The 23761-nt window shown below is 35.3% G+C and overlaps 1 protein-coding gene across 1 annotated transcript in view; it reads left to right on the forward strand.

The window, feature by feature from the left end:
* Nucleotides 1-23761, forward strand: part of LOC106926667 (calsyntenin-2) — a 96321-nt gene that overhangs the window by 8834 nt on the left and 63726 nt on the right. The window lies entirely within an intron of this gene.

The raw sequence follows: 23761 nt of genomic DNA on the forward strand, positions 1-23761 counted from the left end.
AAAAAGTACTGTGTCTGTAATTATTTCCCTTTGTCTTCCTGAGCAACAGGTCACTTTCCCAACTGATTGCATAATCTGCCCTTTTTTTGTGTAGTGCTCTTTTGTATAACTGTTCTTTGAGTTTTTTTAGCTGAAAATGTACAGATGTATTTAAAAGACACATCTGTTCTTGCCAATGTCACCCTGGCAACAAGTACAGTAACTTATGTTATGCAGTGGGTTGGTTACTAACTGGAAAACAGTGATTTCAAATAAAAAGGTTTATTACTTCCTAAAACTCAACAACCAAAAGAATCCTAAAAAATATGAGCAGTTTGATGACATTTGATCTATATTAAGCTACCAGTATTAGCTGCCTATTTAGGGTAAATAAACATGTGACAAATATTTTCATGGAACTCAATAACTCAAAATGTCAGCCGCAACCATAGATACAGAGTTTGAAACTTAAAGCGTTCACCCCCTAATCAAGGGTTCACTCATTTCACCATATTAAGACATGTTGATAACAGACAGACAATGCTTTGTAAGACAGACTTTATTTAGTTGGGCATTAATTATATAGAACTTTTCAAGAGTACCTGACTTCAACAAATGAAGCTCCAAAGAAGAGGCAGAACTTATAACCTCCAACTCAGTTGCATGGATGATGCTGTTTAAAGTGAGGGTCATGAATATATTACAGAAAAAACTATGTTTTCACAAGCATATTGGAGATTATATTATGTTTTTATTTACACATATTCCTCTCTAGCTTTCAGTGGTATAGCCCAGTCCACCATAAACCTCCAGAGGTTATGCAACAATATGAGGAAATTACATGAATGTTTTAATCAAAAATTTAGTCTATCAGTTCTTAACAGAAAAACATTCTCAGTGTCACGTTTTCTATCCAATTTGTTCTCCAGTAATGCATCTGCAGATTTCCGCCAGTTCAACTTGTTTTCCAGTGAAAACAACATTTCAGTGTTTGAATTATTGGAGCTCTTTCCTTCATTTGTGGAGTCCTTGTGTAGTATTTTTCAATTTAAAATAATGGTTCCACACCATCTACAAAACTGTCCATCAGCTCTTAAAGTTAGCTTACAGTCCACCTTTATCTTCAGTAAATGTAACTGCACCAGTTTTGGATACTGGACTTGCACTTGATGTATTTTTTAAAATTATATACTTATTTCACATGCAAAATTCTTTATTCTTTCAGTAAAGCCCTGCATCACTGTAGATGATGTGAAAGTTTTGAGGCCAATGTGCAAGAAGCTTCTGGACAATCCTAATCATCTTTCAGCTGTAATGCCTTGGAAGCCTGTTGTTTTTATGTATATTCATTCGTTTGAATATTTAATTATAAGTCTTAAAGCCCTAACTTATGCTGAGAAGATGCATACAGGATTACATTTAATTAAATTGTATTTAATGAATACAAGATTATGAGATTCAGTAGCTGAATTGCAATCCCTTTTACAGCAACTTATCTTTTTCCTATAAAGGCTTTTAACCATCAAAACCCTCACTAATGCAAATTAAGCACAGCATCTCTGCATCTTATTTCAGCTATACCTAACTGCTAAATAGTCAGCGAGAAAAGTTTGAAGTTTCTAAGATAATCCTTTGCTTCTCTGTGTAGGGCCTATAAGCCGACAACTTGATTTACTCCCTACCTTTGTTAGGCTCCAACTCACTGAAAAAAGGCAATGGAGCTCCAATGTAAAAAATTCAGATAATAGAGATATTTGCCATACTCCTTTTTTAGAGTTCATCAAACAGACAATAGGAATTCCCCAAAGATTATTCAAATTGGTTTGTTTTAAAAGCTAAACATGAGTAACTCTTTTAATGTTTCAGCTTTACAGATGCCTTTTTTGGCAAATTTATTTCTACCATTAAAATATTTTATCAGCAGATTTAAAAAAAAAATCTCCCCATTTTCTTTCATATTGTTTATTGAAAAAAAAGGTGGCCTAGGGGTACTTGCGTCTTTTTACTCATTCCGTACAGTTCAAAACAGGTGCAATACATAGTGGTTTGCTGTGTCAGGAATATTTCTTTTTTGACCATTCCTTTCTCCAAACACAGTGTATAATATCCCCCAAGTGGTCAAATATATCAGAACATAAGTTTTATTGTCATTTTGAGCTTATCCAAACATCTGAGATACAGACAGGACACACAGGATACATATAATGACAGATATGCAAACACACCTGACACAACTGTGCATATTCCCTCCAATCTTTTTCCCCTCAAGGGGAAACTGTAAGAATTCATTGAACCCTCAATAACTACATTTAAAATATAAATGTAAAAAAAGACAGTGATGTTTTTTTTGTGAATATGTTAAGTGCTTTTTATTAAAAATGAAGACCAGGTTGACGTAGAATTTTATTTGCTATGCAAAACAAGCCATTTTTTTCTTTCTCTCTGATCAACAAAATGCTGATTTAATTTTGATTATTAAATTCATTGGACCCCTGAGAGGGACAGATGATAAATCATTCAGATGAGTGTAAACATGCCTGTAAATTTTCTTCTCCCTGGAGAAATTATGAGTTTTGTTATTAGAAAACCAGCTGCCCTCCTCATTGGCAATCTTTTTTATTTTTTATTTATTTATTTTGCTTTTAAAACCCACTCTTTAGGTTGAGTGGATTCTTGTCATCTTGACCTTATCGAGGTGGCAGCACCACTCCATGAAGTAGTAATTCATGTTATCCATTGTTGTGTTTGCTCCACGATCACTTGACTCCTTTCTTTTTTCTTGGTTGTTTTCATTGTTAAATGTTCTAAAGACTCTTTTTTAAATTTTTTTTTTCTCCTTTTCTATTTGCTATTATTAACCACGGGTACATTTGATTGAAACCTGTATTTTTGCTACAGCAACAGAAAATCAAATGGACACAACCTTTGTTTTCTCCTCTCTGTTTGCTGGAAACAATTTAAAACCCTTCCGACTATAATTTCCCATCTCATATGTTGGTTCTTCATCTTCCTTGTCTCTGTTGTCCACAAAGAGGCACAGGCACATACAAATATATATAAAAAAAAACAACTCATAATGGCATGAGTTTCTATTGAGAATCCTCATTTCATCCATTGTAACAGTTATCATTGTTATTTGGTGTAATACTTTGAAGAAGGGCTTTTTGTCCTCCACCCTAAATTGGTCTGAAAATACAGTATTGGACAATAAAGTTGTTTTAACCCAATATTATTTTTACACAGGATATTGAATTCAAGGGCTACACAGTGCTGGAACATTATTAGATTTTATTTTTAAATAGTAAGATGAGGATTGTTGGAAATCTGCATTTTCCTATATTCCTATATTTGTTTTTATTTCCAACCATCTACTTAACTTTTCCCATCTTTGGCATCATTACTTGTGCCAGGTGAAGGTATGTACAGTAAGATCTCATACAACAGTGTGGACACAGCTTTTTCATGAAAAGTGGACATTTGTAACACTAAATTGCATTACAATCATTGCTCTTTGTTACTGATCTTGCAATATGTATATTACTTATTTATTAACACCTTTACTTAACCTATATATAATCCCACAAATATACATAATTTGTCACTGTGTCTGATAAAGATTGCAAAACACGGATAGCTGAAGGGATTAGTTGAAGTGAAAATCACTGAGTGGCATGAAATGGAAAATTGTTTTTCTTTGTGTTTTGTTTCCTGAAATCTTGACATTTTTATTTATCCAAGAATTCTGTCAGTTATTTTTGTTATGCTGAAAGTGACATATTTTGTGATTTCATTTTATTTTAATTCCTGAGATGGTTGAGCTACTTTGTAACTGTATCATGGCATGTGGCTTGACAGACTATAATAGGCTGACCTTTGACTTATTTAAAATGTCTCTGTGGCTTTTTAAGACTTAAATACCTCTGATTTAGAAGTTCACTAAAAAACCTAAGGCAGACCTGTGCAAAGAAAGAGAATAAAATTTTGATTCCATTACACTGTGGATTATTATGAAGGGTGATTTTTATGATTGTTGTCCAACTGTCTTTTGGATAATTGGAAAGATGAACAACTTGATCAATGCTAGTGCATGGCATTGATCAAGTTGTTCATCTTTCCAATTATTATTCTAACAGACTTTGTGAGGGGCAACTGATGACCATTTTATGTCTTTCCCTAGTGATCTCTCCAACATATTTAGGAATTTCTGCTATTTTGATCCTGACCTTCTTTGGCAGTCCTTTGCTCATAGTGAGCAAAGTTAGGTAGGTCAGGAGAATCTGTAAATAATAAACTGATCAAATTGTGTGTAGCATGCATAATTCTAGTTGTAAATTTAGAGAATAAAGCATTTACCCAATGGCATGTAAGGCTTTTTTTTTTTACATTTACTTAAATTTCATTCATATTATGACTTTCCACATTTACATAAGACTACCACAAAATTCAGATGTGAATATACCTGTGAATGAGCAGCTGTTAAAAAATCTCCAGGAAATCAAACTGTTCCTTGCTTCATTTTAAGTGGCATTCTATTTAATTATCCTCTGTACCAGCTATGCAAGCTATAGAGGGAATAAAATTCTATTTCATACCATGAAAATGAACTGCATTCATCCACCTCAGCCCTCGAACCTCAAGGTCTTCCAATGTTTTAAATCTTGTTGCTGTGATTTGTTTTCTTAGAGCTACTGTAGAAAAGACAAATAATTTCAAGACTCTTGAGTGATTGATCCTTTTTTAAATAGCAATTAATTTATTTTTACTTCATATGTTAAAAATATAAAATGATTTGCAATTATACCTTTGAAGTAATTTCTTATTCTATAGGATTAGGAGAGCAGACAATACTTTGGAGGGAAACACCAACTTGTGTTCAAGAAACAGGAGGACTTGTTCAAGAACTCAGTGTAACTCCATACTTAAGATTTGGAAAACAATCAATAACAGTATGAATTTCCATTGTCTTGATAAGCACAGAACCACTGAGGGAATTTAGCAGCTATTTAGACAGTTTTGCGTCATCTTAAGCAAAACTGTAAGCGGTGCTAACGTCCTTTGATTTGATTATTCAGCTTGGATTCTGTTGTGCAGGTAATGAAGATCTGGTCCATAAAAATATGCTCAGCAGCCACCCTTTTTTTGTTTTAGGGTAGGTTGCTACAGATTTTGACTAGATTCTGTTCAACTTTTGACAGCATCAGTCAGCATCACGGTGGGCGATTGCTCAAATTTATCGACAATAGGCGATTGTCTTCACTGGTTGTTTTTTAAAGATCAGTTTTATTCTGGTTTTTATTAGTTACTCTATTAATTATTGTGTTAGCAATGCTACATTGAACCCAAAAGGTGAAGTTCGTGGAAAAAATAACAATATCCATCTGGGGGTGTCATTTTTGTATTTGTGTTTCATATTTCTGCTGCTGATTGAGTAGCATAATCAGGCGAATAGTTAGAGTCCTTTACTGCAGCAAAGGACTCAAATGGATGAAGATTTACCTCTTCATCCATTTTCAAAGTAATTCCAAATAGGCAACTTTGTATTTTTTGGTAACTTACTCCTTCATTTTGGGACTTTTGTGTTCTAAATTGGCAAATCAGTCTGTGCATGTTTATATTGTTCAGCCCCCCCAAAAGATTCTTAACGTAACCTTCACAAATATTAGTTGGGAAGATCTTGCATATCGGCTAATCTTTTCAGTCAGGTTCCTCAACTTGTTTTATCAGTAGATACAGCCACTAATGTATTTACTAAAAATGTTAGAGGAATAATGCAAAGTTCACCAATTCATCAGAGTATTTGATAGTGATAGCATTTTTGGTTGTTTTCTACTGAATGAACCCAACATTGAATAAATTTGTAACCATGGAGGGACAGATCTGTAATAAAATGCTCACTTTTTTCAGTTTCTCATAAGAGCTGAGTCATACAGTGCAACACTCAGTTGCATTGACTCAGAACATTGACTCTCACCTACAATTTTATTGTAGGTGAGAGTCAATGTTCCTCACCTACGTTCATAACTTATCAATTAAATCTCAAAGCTCAATATCCTGGACACAAGCTGCTGAAATGGTTTGCCTATCTGAACAGACCCTGGCTTTGGAGGTTGTTCGGGTACATCTTATATGAATGCCGGATACATAAAAGCAGAATTAAATTAGTTTAGTTTAGTTTAGTTTAGTTTAGTTTAGTTTATTTCAGACAAACCTTTCACCGACAGTGTAAACAACACCAAAAAAAAACAATAAAAAAAAAAAAAAAAAACACATCACATCGGTGATTATGAGTCTGAAAAGGAGTATGATGAAGTATAACTTATGTAATCATACCCCGTTTCCAGCTGTAATTTGTCACAGTATTTTCAATATCCAGTATCCTTTCTGACAAAGGAAATAATAAGTGTAATAAAATTTCCTCAGCTAGATGAAAATAGTGCATACACACACATACACATCTGTACACATACATATATACATATTTACATATACAAACATATGTACATATACATACACCCATATACACTCCCATCTGCTTATAGACAAAATACACAGCTATTTACATACCTTTATATATTTACCCACACCTGCGCCGACATGCCACCTACTTGATGACATCATACTTAAAGTTTTAATTTCCAACCAGGATTATCCCCCTTGTTCTTCCTTATAACTTTGAATAATAGCTGTCTTGAGACCTTTCTTAAAATGTCTCATACTTGGACTTTGCTTCAGCTCTTTAGAAAGTTTATTCCAGATCCTCACACCAACACCAGAAATGCACAATGTTTTCATTGTTGTACGAGCCTTCAAAGTTCTGAAGTTAAGGTTTTCTCTATAGTCATATCCCCCCACTCTATCGGAAAATAATTGTTGAATCTTTTCTGGCAATATTTTGTTTCTGACTTTAAACATGATCTGTGCAGTTTGAAACTCTACTAGATCAGTAAATTTCAATAAATAAGAATCTATAAATAGATTGTGGGTATGACAGTAAAAATCAACCTTATGAACTAAACGAATGGCTCTTTTCTGTAATGTGCATAATGGTTGTAGTAACGTTCTGTAAGTGTTGCCCCAAATTTCCACACAGTAACTTAGGTAAGGTAAAATAAGTGAGCAGTACAGAATGTATAGGGCAGAGGAGTTTAAATATTTTCTAGCATTAGCAAGAACTGCAATACTTCTTACCATTTTAGATTGGACATATCTTATATGAGGTTTCCAACAGATCTTGTTTTGAATCAGTACTCCCAAAAACCTAATTTCAGTCACTCTTTCCACAGTCATATTATCAATTTGTATTATTAAGTCACTCTTCTCTTTACACTTACCGAACAACATAAACTTTGTTTTATCTAAGTTTAGTGACAATTTGTTTATATTAAACCACTCCTTCAATTTACATAAATCTTGATTCATTTCAAGCAACAGCTTTCGTAAATCTTCACCCGTGCCAAAAATGGTTGTATCATCAGCAAATAGTACAAAGTTAAGTCTCTTAGATACCTTACATATATCATTTATATACAAAATAAACAATTTTGGCCCCAATACCGAGCCCTGGGGGACACCACAAACAATATCCAAGCATGAGGATTGGAAATCACCCAACTGCACAAATTGTTGCCTATTGCTGAGATAATTTTTCATCCAATGCAACACTACTCCTCTTAGACCATAACACTCAAGTTTTCTGAGTAGTATATCATGATCAATTGTGTCAAATGCTTTTTTCAAATCAATGAATACCCCAACAGCATGTTTCTTTTTATCTAAAGCACTGGTCACCTCTTCCATTAAATGCAGAACTGCCATTGCTGTGGATCTTTGTGACCTAAATCCATACTGACTGTCCGTCAGTAGATGATGTTTACTAATAAAACTTTCTAGTCTGACAACAAATATTTTTTCCACAATTTTAGAAAATTGTGGAAGTAATGAAACAGGCCTATAATTTGTGAAGTCATGTCTATTCCCCGATTTGTATAGTGGGATAACTTTTGCAATTTTCATTTTTTTTGGAAATATTCCTGTTTGAAAAGACAGATTACAGATATATGTTAGCGGTTTAATAATTTCCACAATCACCTTCTTAATTATTATCATGTCGATGCCGTCATAATCAGTTGACCTTTTATTTTCACATTTATTTACTATATCTATAATTTCGTTTTCTTCCACAGCTATAAGAAACATGGAATCTGGATTTCTAACTAATGCGTCATTTAGTGTTTCATGTCCTGTGGGCTGCGGTATTTCCTCAGCCAATTTTGGGCCCACACTCACAAAATATTTGTTAAAATTATGAACTATCTCTTCCATATTATTTAATTGTTTATCTTCATTGTTTGTGAAGTTTTGTGGATAACTAACATGTTTGAAATTTTTTCTAATAACAATGTTTAAAATATTCCAAATACCTTTAATATTATTTTTATTTCTGTCCAACTGTTTACTATAGTAATCTTGTTTTGCTTTTCTTAAAACAGCAGTCAGTTTGTTCTTGTATTTCTTATATTTATTTTCATCAATGATGATGATCACTGTCAAAAGAATGAATGTTTTGACAGTACTCTGGTAAAAAAAAAAATGCCTGGGAGTTTATTTTGCCAGCAGAGTTTGTAAATGTTTCAAAACAGTATTACCTTAAAAAAGTAATGATCAGTGACACTCTGATCAATTCCTTTACACATTTAATGTTGACTTTTCTTTTTAAAAAGAGGAACTGTGTTGACAAATTTCCATCCTTTGATTAGCATATACAAGTGACCGCCAACTCGCAACAAAGGTTCTCTATGAACTGGCAATAATTACCACCGTCTGTGAGCATCATAACAAACATTCATTGTAAAGCCACCGTAACTGTATCTAAATGCAACGCTGAATGGTATCTGCACTGAAGCTGCAACTTTTAAAAACTGGGTTATACCTCTAATCTGCAATCTGAGCCAATAAGAAGCTTGGTGAAAGTTACATTAAACTGTAAATGTAAAGATAGGCATTTGCCTTTCATCCTTCAAATCTGAACTTGTAGTGCTGTGTTAGCACAGTGGTACACAGCACCCCTCCGTCTGAAGGAGTTGTCTATCTGACAGCTCAGCTATACCCGAAGCTTAAATCTTAAATCTAACAAGTAATGTGGCAGCTCCTACAACAGCTAGCGTTTCCTATAAATGTAACAAAGTGAGCCCTCCTGTGTTTTGTCAGTTGTGATTTACACCTTTACTTTAACACCTAAAGCAATGACGGCGCATACTGTATTAGAGGTCAAAGAACCAATGGGAAACTATATTTTAGACAGCACCAAAAAAAAATATTTCCTTCTACCACTTAGGGTGCTGTTTCTGTGTGAATTGCATTGGAGTATAAAGGAGGCGAAGGAACTGCATCAAAATCTTTTGAGTTGGTCCAGACTAACTTCTCATGATTGAATTTATAATAATAAATTTTATTTATAATGCCCTTTATGTCTCAAATTGCAATCTCAATCCATATTCACATTCTGATGATGGCAAGCTACTGGATTGTAGCTCCAGCTGCCCTGCAGAAGCTCCAGAAAACTCTCAATTTATCAGACTTGCTTCTGGTTTTTGTTTAAGCCAATTTATGTCTTTGCGATGTTTTTCCAACTTCTTAGGATATTTATTTTCACAATCTCGTTTTTGTGATCTCTTCATCGGAAACTTGGATGTACTGCATGCTTGAAAACTGCTGCTGATTGGCATACCCCAGCAAATCTTGGGTGTGTGTGTGCGCTTGTTTAATTATCCTATTTAAGACAATTTCTGACACATCCTTATGCCTACAGGCTAGATTATTGTTAAGGTTAGGAAAATAATAGTACTGGTTTGGTTTAGGGAAAATGTCTGGGCTAGGCATAAATGCAGTTACTAAAATTAATGGAAGTCTTAATATAGGTAGAAGTACAAATGTGTGTGCGTGTCCGTGTGTGTGTGCGTATTGGCAGTCAGCAGCCCGATCTGCGATAAGAAGAAAAAGTAGAGGAATGAATGAGGAGAGAAGAAAAATAAATGGCTTGGCACTTCCCTTTCCCATTTCCTCCTCTCTGGCTCATACTCTAATCTCAGTCTGAATGCTGTTTTAGCACTTTTCATCCCCGCTCTGGTATTAGCTTGTTTTCCCTTATTACAATCGTTACTTCCTCCATCCGTTTTTGCAGGGATGTCTGTCTTGCATCTTGCTTACCTTTGCGGGACTGAGCCCACTTTTCTGTTTCCTTTTCCCTTTTCCTTTCAGTTATTTTTCCATCTGACATATTTTATCAAAAATAATCCAGTAATAAAATAAATCATCATTTAAAAATATTTCTTTAGTTTAAGAATTCATGAGGAAATTTAAAAGCCTCAAATCACTATAAAATGCATTTTTTCAGGTTTGCTATGTGATCTTTGTTGTAGGATATAGAAAAGTATGCATTCAATGGGAAAAATTGTTTAAAGTATGGTGTTTAACTGTGACAGTGACTGACAACATCAAAAGCAGGCCCAGGAAAAGAGAGAAAATAGAAAGCACTTTCTGGCTGTGAAGGATTGTCGAACTTTGTCTGAACTCATCCTTTTAAGACGTCTGATAGTGACTGGTGATTGCCCAAAAACATCTTATGACAATCCTACCAAACTCTGAAACTGTGACAAGATGCTGTAGGGGTGAAGCCATCCAAAAACAATTAAGACGGCACTTTAAAAGTGAAAGGAAGTTATGGAAAATGTTATATGTTGCTAAATCTTTGATTTTACTTTTAGACTGAGCACAGTCACTGTAAGCAAAGTCTTCATTCCAGCATATTATTAATTTATGACATACTTCTACATTCTGTATTAACAATAGTAGAGAAGTCAGGCTACTTTTATTTCTTTTGTTTTGTTTTATTATGCTCTCATATGTTGATGTTGAAACCAGCAGTTTTGAGAGCTGTCCATTGGAACACCAGCATACAAAAGACCTTAAAATAAGTAAAGCTTTATTTATATGGCACATTTCAAGATAAAAATCACAAAGTGCTTCAACAAACAAAATGGCAAATACGCAGAACAAATTTAAGCAAAAACTGATTTAAAAAGATACGTTTTCTTTTCCTTTAAAGGAAGCCACTGAGTCCACTGATCTGAGAGTTGGAGGAAGGGAGTTCCAAAGTTTTGTAGCCACAGAAGAAAACTCTCTGTCTCCTTTCGTTTTTAGTTTTGTATGGGGACAATCACAGATCTTGATCATGGGACCTCAAGGCCCTAATGAGGGTGTTGAGTAAAAGTTCTGAGATGTAAATTGCTGTCTACTTCTAGCAGCATAGTATTCCTCTTGGGTCTTTGGCACAAATGCATATAGTCTGTAGCTAACTTGTAAGGACAACTGATATATTCCATTTAGCAGCTTTGGAAGAGATGATATTTCAAACATAAGTTACATGTCATAAAAAACTTGAAGTGATCTCGTGTCTGCATCAGCTACACAAGTCCTGTTTGTTGAGGACTACAACATTGAATCTTTAGTTACATCTAAGCATTGTATATTTATCTGTCAGTACAACAAATCCTTTGCCTGATGGAAACTGGTAAAAGCTCATATTCAAGATTGGCAGAGAAAAAAACAAACAAACCGAGCAAAGAACACAAGGACATTTTTGTTTTAGTTGTAAAGATGCTTGTTAATAAATCGAATAGCCAGTTTATTTTTCTTAAAGGGTTTCACATTTGGTAAATGTAACTGCTATTTTTGTGACGCTGATTTTCTGCACGTGTGCAGACCCCTAACCTAGACTCTGTTGTCAGGGCAAACTTAATAATTTATTCAAAATATTTGTATTATTTTTTGTGAAAATACTCACCCAGTTGACACCCTAACAGGCTGGCATATTTACTGCTAAACGCCACAACAAGCAAGAGTAGAACACTCTCCTAAATTAAGCCTTTGATGACCTCTATTCATTCCACTAGTTTATAATTAGATTACATTTGGAAGTGTTTTTTAATTGTAGCATGGCCTTATTTGAGTTAGATTGAAAATAGGAGAGGAGCACATTGTAAAGACGTGGTTAATTAAGATATCACAGATAACCTGTGGTATCTTAACTAACAAGTTACAGGCCAAGTTACGTTTTGGGTTGTAACTCGTTTAGTCATCATTAATTAAGTCTAAAACCTAGTTCCAGCAATTAGGAGACCACATTCTGAAAATAAATGCAACGCTTTTGGAAAGTATATGAAATGACGACCTACAGAAAAATGTAAAGTTCAAGTTAACTTCCTGAGAACCAAGAAAACTTTGTGATCAAACTGATTCTTTTTGATTGCAACTCTTGTAGACAGTTTGTTGATCAGTAAAATAATCAAACAGAAGACCATATAACCGGGCCTCATACATTTTTAAGTAAGTCCAATGTAGGAATTTGTACTAAATAGAGATTTTTGAATTAAATTTTTAAATCAGACGTCCAGCCTTGCTACATCATAGACATGATTTTGCTTTGTGGGTAGTGTGATAAAGTTGTATTGATAAAGATGATTTATTTTGATCAAGAAGCAAACACCATATAGTTATTATTGGCTCCCCTTTTAAATATGTATGAAAAGCCAAAAGAAATTTATAATGAATTGCAGTGGCATTATCTCACTCTGTAAATATAAAAGAAAAGCCAACCTTTTGTTGACTATGGAAAACAAATGGAAACACCAGCGGAGGAATAATAAATAGCCCAACTGTCAAAACCTTGTACATCCTTTTTTGAGCAATTGGGCAGCATTCTTTCCAATAATCATTTTCTGAGGCATTGCCTAAGTCCTCGCCTCTTCCCAATTTAGACTGTTGTTTTCTTTATTGTGGCAATTCATTGTCAAGACAACATTCAGCATTCAGTCTTAGAAATGCACTTAGAGAGAGAGGGGGACATTGACTAAAAACGCACAGGGTGATGACAAGGGAAACAAAAAAGTGTCTGCCATTAACAGATGAGATAAAACAGTGAATCTAGTAGCAAGTTGTAAGATCCTCTTACCTTTTCCTCCACCACTATCCACTATGTTGAAATTCTGACTCCGTCTTGTACACATTTAGGCTTGGATAGCAGCTAAAAAGGCATAGGCTGGAATGCCTCATTCTGGAGAGATCAGACCCTGAGGCAGATATGCTGCAAAGATCACAGCATATATCCCAAAAAGCTTTGGGTTCCCTCGGGACCCCTCGGAGGAGACAGAGTGTGTAGAACGCATGGAATAGTCTGTTTAGTGTACTATTATAGTGGTGTGGGCAAAGAACGCTGTAAAAACTGACACCCCGTTAAGTTAAATGCACTGATTTTATGTCTAAACTCTGTTTATTATGATTTTTTATTTTTTATTTTTTTAAACATAACGTTTCTGTTTTTCCAATACTTGTAAATTGTTCTGTTTTTAAGTTTGTCAGCACTCATATGAAAATTGACTTTACATATAGTTTTTAGGCAGCTTTTGAACTTTAGTTCTTAAGCTGAAGAACTTGAAATTAACTACACTGAAGAGGTAAAAATATGGGAAAGTAGATAGTTGAGCATTAGCTTGTTGTTATTGAAAAGTTTCTCAGTCTACACATTTTTATCTGCTCCTCAAAAAAAGCAACGATATTCTTCGGTCATGAATCAGAAGGCAATTCTATGAAATGATGGGCGGTGCTATTTTGTGACTTTTTTCCTAATTCTCTTCACAAAATGACAACACTGTAATAAAAATATTTTTGTCACCTCATGTATTCGTGCGAACCGATCCATTTGATCTGAAAGTCAGTAGTAAAAGCAAACTCTGATCTTGCAGATGGCACATCCCAAAATCCAAATCAAAAAGGATCAAGATGTTTGGCTTGTATTAACCTGTAATGTTTCTCCATTAATAATTAAAACCTAATCTACAAAGTAAAATAGACTGACAAAGTGAAAATGGGAGGGGAAGGGTAAAATTGACAAGCCAAAGACATTACATGATCAGCATGTAATGTTTAATAAAAAGAAGGAATACATGTTGGTTAAGTTGCTTGACAGTCGAACTTTTGCAATAAACTACTCATATCTCAACAGCAGCAATGAGTAAACTTGTTATTGTACACAAGCTCCACTTTATGCCACCCTTATAATCATTTTATTCATGCACTGTATGAGGTGGCTACATAAAATCTTCTGTTATTGTACCTTCACGAAAGAAAATTCATGTACTCTATTATCTTGCTTAAAATGTTTGTCTTCTAGCACCCCCTTATAGAAGCCTTACTTTTAAAAAAATCTTTTTCAAGTCCTCCAGCTCAGCAAGGAAGAGCTGGTTAAATGAACTCAAGAAGGGAAACAAAGTGGGCTGTAAGGCTCTCAGAGAGCATGAAAGCATTAGAATGAATGTTTTAGGGGCAATTTGGAGCAGGAGAAATCGGAGAGATGGCACTCTCTGAAGTGGAGGGAGATGAAGGAGGATGAGGTGCAGAGGAAAGGAGGAAAAAGAGGAGAAGAGTCAAAATTGGCTCTCTCCACCGATGGCGGGGATGAGTAATGATGACACCCCCTCGCCCCCGAACTTAAATGTGGTGTCAGCATTTTTACATGGACTCCACACACAGATACACTTGCAATACTCACACAACCATCATGCCAGACCTCCACACATCTACATACACATTTAAAGGTCTGCAAAAACTAACTGATGATACACTGACTCACACACTCGTCCAAAGCGTCCAGAGATGAGGAGCTGTGTGAAAGTGTGATGATGCATCATTTTCTTAAGCACTTCTATCCATCTTCCCTTCCTCACCATGTATCTTTGTCTCTGCTTAACATCCTTAAGTTTAAGGAGGATGATGGCAGCTCACCTCAGTTCAGAGTTTGTGCCTACAGGAGCAGATGGGCTTTGAAACTATCGGGGCGTTTGAATTGTGTGCACACAAGAAAATATTCCATGAGATAACCAACATACCACTATTCTAGTCACATCTGCCGACCGGTCTCTTGTTTTCCACAACGATTTGCAAAATAAGAAATAAAAAGAAATGTACCCCTTCCTGTTACCAATTTTGTAATAGATATGTCATTACTCAATATAGCAGTGTCGTGGAGGTCACAACCTAAACACACGTCCTTTAGCATCAACAATCATGCCACAGAGAGAGTGGATAATAAATTAGTTCAGGAACACCACAGAGATCATTAAATGTGCCATTCAGAGACGGCATGTTCTGAAGAAATTGAAACAAACCACTCTACCTACCAGTATACTCCCGTCATGCTACAGGGATGACGTTGAGAGTGACTTCTGTTTTAGCACGGTACCACAGTTGCAGTATGACAGACAAGAGGGCCCTGCAGATGGATAGTGAAAGGAGCTGAGTGGGTCAGTGAAGAACAGAGGTGAGAACATGGAAGACTGTTTCCACCTTCAGAAACCTTTTGAGCTGTTTCCATCAAACAAACCACTTGTCATTGGGGAGATTATGCTATGTTAAACTGGATCAATGTGGATTAGTCTCATATAATATCAAATTACTCAGTTAAAATAAATCAAAATTAATAACTGGAGGCATGATTTCTTCCTTCTTTAATCCTATCGTACCCAAAGTTTTATGCTCTTGAACGCTGAAGACTGCATAACTCCATGGCCACGTTTATAACTGTTTTGAATAGATCTGGAATCTAATGGAGGACATTTTGAAAATGACCGAAAGGAAAACATTTAAAATACATGAAAGGTCAAATCTGAGCAGTCCTTATCCACTGCGCTAATACACTTTTAGCCTCAAGCTGTTCGAATCCTGAACCGCTGTTAAGATTAAGCACTTTATGCCATTGGAGTTAATTTGTTTTATCCAACTTCAGTTTTTAGATGTTTTTAGAGTTTTGCATTACTCAATTGGATTATTTATGTAATTTTGTTGTTATACAGTCAAGTAAAAAACTGATTTGCTTTGATTCAGAAGCCGAGCATTTTAATGGGAATCAGGATAGTTGATGAGGTTTTTATTTTGTTTGTTTTGCTTTGGTTATTTGTTTTGTTTATTTATATATATACATAAATCATAAGTTTACCATAATTACAGATAAATTTGAAACCCCACTCACGCTCAAACTTGTATATATATAGTACAGATGTAGCAATGTCCGAGGGAGTGGATAACTAAAAATTTGTCTTTAGATATAACTGTAGAGATAAGTAGCTCAAACAGCGAACAAACTCTGATCCACTGATGGTATTCCTACATTTAGTTATATCTGTAAGTATATTATTTTTTGTCAAAAAACACGACACCTCTTTGTTTTTGAAACTTAAATCTAATTTGCAGACAAGTTTTAGTCTCTGCTTTTGCGTTTTGGACAGGCATTCACATAACACAGCATGCATTTGGAACTCTGTCATTTGAAATGCAAGGACACCTGTGGCTAGTTTACTTTTTGATTCATGGTGTGATAATACTTTACTTCTACAGTATGTCATGGAGACTAGCAAGCATGATTTGGTACATATTTAAGGTGCTTTTAGAAATAAATAAACCGCTCAAATTTCCAGAAAAATAAGTCTTACTATGTTGTATTTATGAGATAATTTATTAAAGTTAAAAAAAAATAATGTTGGCTCAATAGCATTAGTCATATTTCCCAATTTAAGGCACTCGTTTGCGAACTTACAGACGTTTTTCAGGGCAGAACTTTTAACACACCACAGCAGGAACATCCCGAGTTGAATTAATAAAATTAATGAGAGTTCTGTTCCCTGTGGTGTTCCAGTTTACCACAGGAACCAACCAGCATGAACAGCAGCAGGTGCTCCCCAATGTGGAACACAGCCACCATAAATCCACCTGTGTATTTTCTCATGTGAACATCTGTCACTTTCCTTAATTTAAATAGGCAAATAAGTGAGAGCACTCTGTACAGGGTGCTCCACAAGATTTACAATCTGTGCAGCTTCACTTTGAAGCAAACAAAGGCTTTTTTTATTATTATTTTGAAAAAGGAAGATGTTTAAAATTTGTACTGTATGATACTGCAATTTAACAAACATTTTTAGTGATATGCATAAAATGTAGTAGAAATTAAATCAAATCTAACTGATAACGTAAGCCTTTTCTTTAATAACCACAACCAAGTTGTGCTGTTAATATCCATCATCTGCCTTGGAACACTGAGGCTCAGCTACCAAGAACATTTAACGTTAGCAGAAGCGCTAATGCTACACTAGCTAATCGGGATGCAAACTAAGATTCTTGCTTTAAAGCTGAAGCTTTCTCAACCACAAGTCCGATTACCATTTGATATAAGTTGATATGTTGAATTAGCTGGACTCGTAATTACACTACGAAGAAAAAAAAAATTAAAAGGTAAAATTTTTAATATGAGCTTCCAAGTTCCTAAAACTAACCTGAAAAAAATAATTATAAAGGTCTATTAAATTATAACATTTTAGGAAAAGTTATTTTTTAAGTGCACTGATTTATTTGTTGGGCCATTTACATATTTGTGCTTTTGTTTTTAACCATTTTAGTTTCAGTCCTCCATTCAAAACAACCGAGTCTTCAAAACTAACTTAGTTTAGATATATCTTTCTGTCTTGCCATATGTAAGATTCAACAAAAACTGTAATGAGAAAACTGGAAGAAACACAAGAAAGTACATTTTTTTGTACCATTACAACTCCAGTGAGGACTTTGTTCTCCTGCAATAATAAAATGACTCCACATGGTTGTTTCATTTTTCCCTGCTTCTTCTCTCTCTCTCATCTTCGTCTTAGATTCACAAAGAGCAGAGCTCTTGGGCCCACCATGTGAGTTCTGTGCTGTGTTCATGCACACATCTCAGTAGAGACCTAATAGCTTCATAATAAACCCACACAGTTTTAAAGGGAGCTGAGCTGCAGCTCAGAGCTCTGTGGTATGCCATCTATGCTTCAAATTTGCATTTTCAAAGTACTTCCTACATTACTTTTAGATGTATGTCTCTGTAGTATTTGTACTTCTGCTGTTTGTAGCATTTTGTTTGTTTTTCACGCATAACGTACCTGTTTCTCCTGATATCAGCATCTTCCTTCAGAGACTTGGCTAGGGCTAAATAATTCAGAGACCACATAAAAACAAGTCAGCAGTTGATCTGGATGAAAAGAATCAGAGTTCTATAGATAAGCGATCAAAACAAATCTCTTTTTATAATGACTAAAGGCAGAATGTTATATGTCTTGTTCATTTTACCTGTTTCAATTTTAATACATTTTAATGTAAATTACAGTGTCAAATCAATGAGCTAAATTCATTGAAAGAGTTTAACAGAAATTAATGTCTACAAGCAACTAATGAAACATCTTTAAAAAGAATATAGATCAACATTTAAGTGTGAGAGCATTTTAAATGTTTAAATGTTTAATATGCCTTTCACTGGAAGGAAAGTTTACACAGCTGACAGCACAGTACCCCCAAAGATATGAGGTGCAATATCCTTAATATCAATTTAACGTCAGATACGTTTTTGCTTTGTGAAATAATAGTTGGTGTAAGCAAGAACTCACCAGAGAATGAGATTGCATTTAGTTGAGCCCATTTTCCTCCTCTGAGACTACATTCACTGGCCATTTTATTCAAAACATCTGTTGAAATGCTTTTGTTAACTCTCACACACAAACACACACAGACGTGAGGTCACCACTCAGTCTGAAATGAAAAGACAGTCCAGACTGGGACCCAGAGGTGTCCTTCAGACCATTTGATGCAGCTATTTCAGGTCAAGCAGACGCCAGAGAAAGGGATTCGCCTGACACTGTCAAGGTTGAGCATGCGGTGGAGTCGTTGATGGAGGAGCTTCCCACAACTCCAAGGAGATGTGTGGAAGTGACATACAGCCAGAAGAGATGGAAAGGAACTCCTTATAAGGCATGCAGTGGATCGGGATGGAAACACATCTTCTTCTGCTCAGAGACTCTGCCCTCATTTTCTTAAAATTCTCTGCAACCCCTTTTGATGTTAATCATTCATATCTACTCATACAAAAGATTAAAACATTAATGTTCACTCGGTGCTTGTCAGCTAGGATTTTTGGTTGCTGTTTGGTTTTCTATTTGATGCTGCAGGATGTCTATTGGAAGATTTTTGGATGTCATGGAAAATTTTTATGAATGGATTTTTCTTGAGATATTTGAACTCGTAACTTATTTTTTACTTTGAATGCATTTTCTTTCATTTGTCTTTTTATAACCACACATCCTTTCATCTGCGGATATTTGTGTGGTAACTGTCCTTCAATTTACAATACAAGTTTCTGGTTCCTGACTGAGTCATTATTAAACTTTCATTCCAATTTTCCTTGTGCATCAAAGGGTCAGAAGCCATTGAGTAGGCTTGTATTGATAATGAATCCCACCTGTTCCAGAGAGCTTAATTTCATTGATGCCCTTCTTATGTAATTGAAGAATATCTTGGACTAGATGAGTGGGTGTCGACTGCAAAGCCTTTCAAATTTATGTGATTAACCGTAGTGCACAGGGTTACATTTCACAGCAAGGAATAGTCTTGAAACTCAGTGTTTCGGCTGTTCTGCAGTTTTCTGAAATTGGTTCTAGATTTTTGGAGCATTGAAACTGAATGCTGCTTCTCCATGTTTGGTTCCGATTTTGGTGATGCAGAGTAAACTTGAACCAAAGAACCCGAGTTGTGTGGAAGGTTGATCCAAGGACAACAGGTCAACATCGACACTTCAAGATCTGTTACTTGACTTTGTGTCTGTTTTTCCGTTCAGAGCACATTGTAAAGAAATCCATGACAGCTCAAAGTCAGAGCTCCTGTCTTGTTCTAGGATTCAGGTTCTGGCTCCCACTATTATTCCTTGGCAACACAGAAAACTTCATTTTACTACTATTGAACAAAGTAGAGTAATTACTTATTTTTTTACCCTTTTCTTTGCAAACCATTACTACAAGCATGTTATCTTGCAATGACTGATCTAAAAATTGTGAGTAGATAATTAATCCACTGAGGGTGGAAATGCTTTATATTCCTAAGTAAGAAAATTCTACAAGTGCATAGTGACAAATTACAACAGATTTCTGCATTTTAATTATAACCAGGTTTTTTTTTGTTTTGTTTTTTTTTTTTCATTTTGTTTGGCTTGGTTTTACTCTCCACATTAGTGAAGGGTAAACACAGTAGTGTTTAAAAAACAAATATGTTGAAGGTAAATTAGTTTATTTTTCCCCACTGAGTTCTTGGCAAAAAATCTTTATTTTTATTACAGCAGTGTCTCCTTTATTAAAGATAAATGTCAGAGCTAAATATTAGTCACTGATACAAGGTTGTTTTTGTGTGAAAGAATAAATAGCTTTTATCTTTGTGCAGAAAATGCCTCTCCCTTCTCCTTCCTCTAACAGCTTACATTTCAGCCTCACATTGTTTTGCTTTCTAACTCACTGACTCTGGTCTCTCAGAAAGTGATGTGCCCTTTAGTGTGGGAGAACATCTGCTGATCTACTGCTGTCCATGCTACCGTGACCGTTGGTCCTTTGTTCTCTTAATGTTAACGTCTTCAACGCATTGGATAGCAGTTCACATCACACCCTGTGCACACAATTCATCATTTGACTTCTAACTCACAGGAAATCAGTGCAATCTACAACTTGTCCCTTCTGGTTTGTTTTGGACCCGTCTCCTGTTTATATAAGCATAACTCTGGAAAGATCTGAAGGTGAATATTTGTCATGAGACGGTTTGAGAGTAGGAATATATTGCGCGATTTTTGTGTCTCCAAGTTGAGCAAGCAGCAGCCAATCTGTGCAAGCAGTGAGAGTGATCTCTGCGTATATATCTATGTGAACAAACAATAACTTGATTCATGTGCATTTACATTACACAAACGCTTGCTCAATAGTTCTCTGTCAGTTCCCACACAGCCTACTAGTTGCTCACTTGCGGCTCAGGCTTTTACATACAGTTTAAACCAGATATTTATATACATGAATAAAAAAAGACACAAATATTTTTTTTCTCACTACCTGAAGTTGAATCAGATGAAGCTTTTCTTGTTTTAGCTTAGTTAGAATTACCAAAATGATTCCTTTTTGCTAAATCAAATATATGTAAACTTTTGACTTTGAGAAGTCACTAAAAATTCTAAAAAAAAAAAAGTGTTCTTATGAATGATTGTTTTTAATTTCAGCTAAAGCAGTATTTCCTAGGAATAATCTACAAATTTGCATATGATTGGCTTGTGGCTTTGTTAATTTATAATCAACTAAAGAGTTTCTTTTATGTTTTCTTCTCATGTTTTGTGTGGCAGCTCTGTGATGTGGGACTAAAAAACATTTGTGGCTGCCTGATTTAGCTGGAGATCAAAAAATGTCTAGTGCAGTATCAGATTATTGGAAAAGCCATAATGAAGTGCATATGCAGTATATTTCCATAAATTAATGATGTACATTAGAGTGATGAAGGTATTAGAATCTTGTATCAAGAAACTATTTGAGAAACTTTGTATTTATCTCAGGTTCTCATAATAATAATTCAAGACAGTTAAATTGGCTGTCAATAATAAGCCAACTCTGTAATGACAATGGCACTCAAACAGGTATAGAATAATCTTTATCTGTCTTTGCAGACCTTACCTCTTGTTTGTCCACTGCTCTCTAACCCAGAAACCTTAAATGATTCATGTTCAAGTACACCCCAAGCCTTTCGTGGCTTTCTATATGCAGCCTCCATCCTGAGCTCATTACAGCTCATGTTTCCTTCCACCTTCACCGACTCCTCACCATGAATCCTTAACCAGGTGCTGCCTCATTCTCCTCCATTTCTCACGATATAAAGCCGGCCCCATATTGAGTTAAAGCCGAGTCACAGACAGGTCATTTCTCTGTTTTCTGGCGAGTAAGTTATTGCTAAATAACCTGCTATGCCCTTACTCCATCTTGAAACTGCTTAATGATGCAGTCCCAGTCCCAGTATGACACAGCAAAATAAAAAAGAGAGATATAGGGCAGAAAACTATAGCAAAACCATGTTTTTTAATCAAATCTTTTTATTTTCCTTTTAGTTTAGGGATTGACTTTTGCACAGTAGCTTAGCTTAGAGACATTTCCTTTAGGTGACTATTCAACACTGGTAAAGGCAGTTTTTGTAACTGTTTTAAACCACTTTTCAAGTTATTGTACTGAGCTAAGCTAAGTGTAAAAACACAATTTAGGGGCAACATTTAAATGACTGGTACCACTCAGAACATGAACTTTTTAAGCATATTCACCTCATCTTATGTCAATGGCAAACAAAAACGTAAAAATAATTTTTGCTTATTGGGTGCTATTAACAAAGAGGATGACCGTCCTTACCAATATGCAGGCTAAGCCATTGGAGCCATTGGCGTATTCCTGTCGTATTTTCATCTTGTCTGTCCATTATTTATTTATTTATTTTTTTTTCTGGAATAGACAAAAATATCCAGCCATAACTATGCTAGAAGCTTGTGGACAATTGCAAAATGTGTGGGGTTAAGATACATTTAACCAAATAGTAGTGGTGGATTATATGTAAATCTGATTTGCATGTAAAAATGTGTACACTGTTGGAGCAAATCCACAATAAAGTCACAAAACAAAACCTTTGTAAAATTCCCTGAACTGTACAAGAGTAAACCCAGTTGAAGAGCCTGTTGTGCATTATTGTTAATGTAATAATGAGATATTTTATGGAAAACAATCAAAAATATAATTCAAATTGTTTCATTGCAATGTTAGTTGCATCCGTTTTGGTATCTCATTAAACTAAGGTCAGTTGCCCTGATGTTTCTTCTTCACACTACGGCGTACTAGTAACATCCCAATTGTTACTTTCGGTACCTGACCACCTTTGAGCTGTGAATTCCCAGAGCAGACTACAGAAAGAGATGACACATAAAGAAGTGATCTAAAGGTGAGAAGCTGGGCCATAAATCCAAGAACAACACAGCGCCACTGTGGCGAGAAAAACATATGTGGGAGAGAAAGGTATAAACCATAATAAATCAATAAAGCCTGTTTATGCCTTCGGTCCTTTTCTCACTTATTTTTTTAGTTTTTTTGTTCTTGTTAAGCATGCCCCACGGTGTGTGCACATTTTTATCACAATCACAGACAATCCCGTCGTAACAGTGCTGCTGCAGCCCACAGTGGTTGCAGACTCGAGGAGGTAAATCAGCAACAAAACAGATGCGGTGTGTTCCTATGTGTTTGAGCATGACATGGTGATTGTGTGAGGAAGCGAACATGGCAGATTTAACAGGCTGCTGAACAACAGAATTGGTTTCATCCCCTCCTGCTGCTTTTATCTAGACTCCATGTGTTTGCCTTTAGCTCCTTACATGTTCTGTTCATACTGATTGGTGAATTGGCAGCCATTCACTTCCACAAGCAAGTTGAAAGTTTTTTTGTTTTTTTTCATTCTGATTTGCAAATGAAAGAATTGTGAAGAAAAACTTTCATCAATGATTATATAACTCATGCAGGTGAAAAAGGATGTTTCAATGCTTATTTTCTCTTGCAAAACAATTCTTTCTGTTTTAGGTCAGTTAGAATGACCAAAAATACTAAATTATTTAGATACCTTTTTTTTTTTTTCCACTTTCCCCAAATTCAAAGGTTTGCATGCAATTTCCCAATATTTGTTAGTTAGCTCAGTGATGTGGCTAAAATTCTGCAGTTTCCTTCTGACAGAACTGGTTTTAATTTCAGTACAAGCTGCAAACTGAACACAAATGCACACTACAAAGACTGGAGGAAAAGATTGGACATCAAACATGAAAAATAATTTCCAAACCAGA

This window comes from Poecilia mexicana, unplaced genomic scaffold (genome assembly GCF_051168715.1).
Source record: "Poecilia mexicana isolate PSO_F unplaced genomic scaffold, ASM5116871v1 scaffold_13, whole genome shotgun sequence".
NCBI lineage: Eukaryota > Metazoa > Chordata > Actinopteri > Cyprinodontiformes > Poeciliidae > Poecilia > Poecilia mexicana.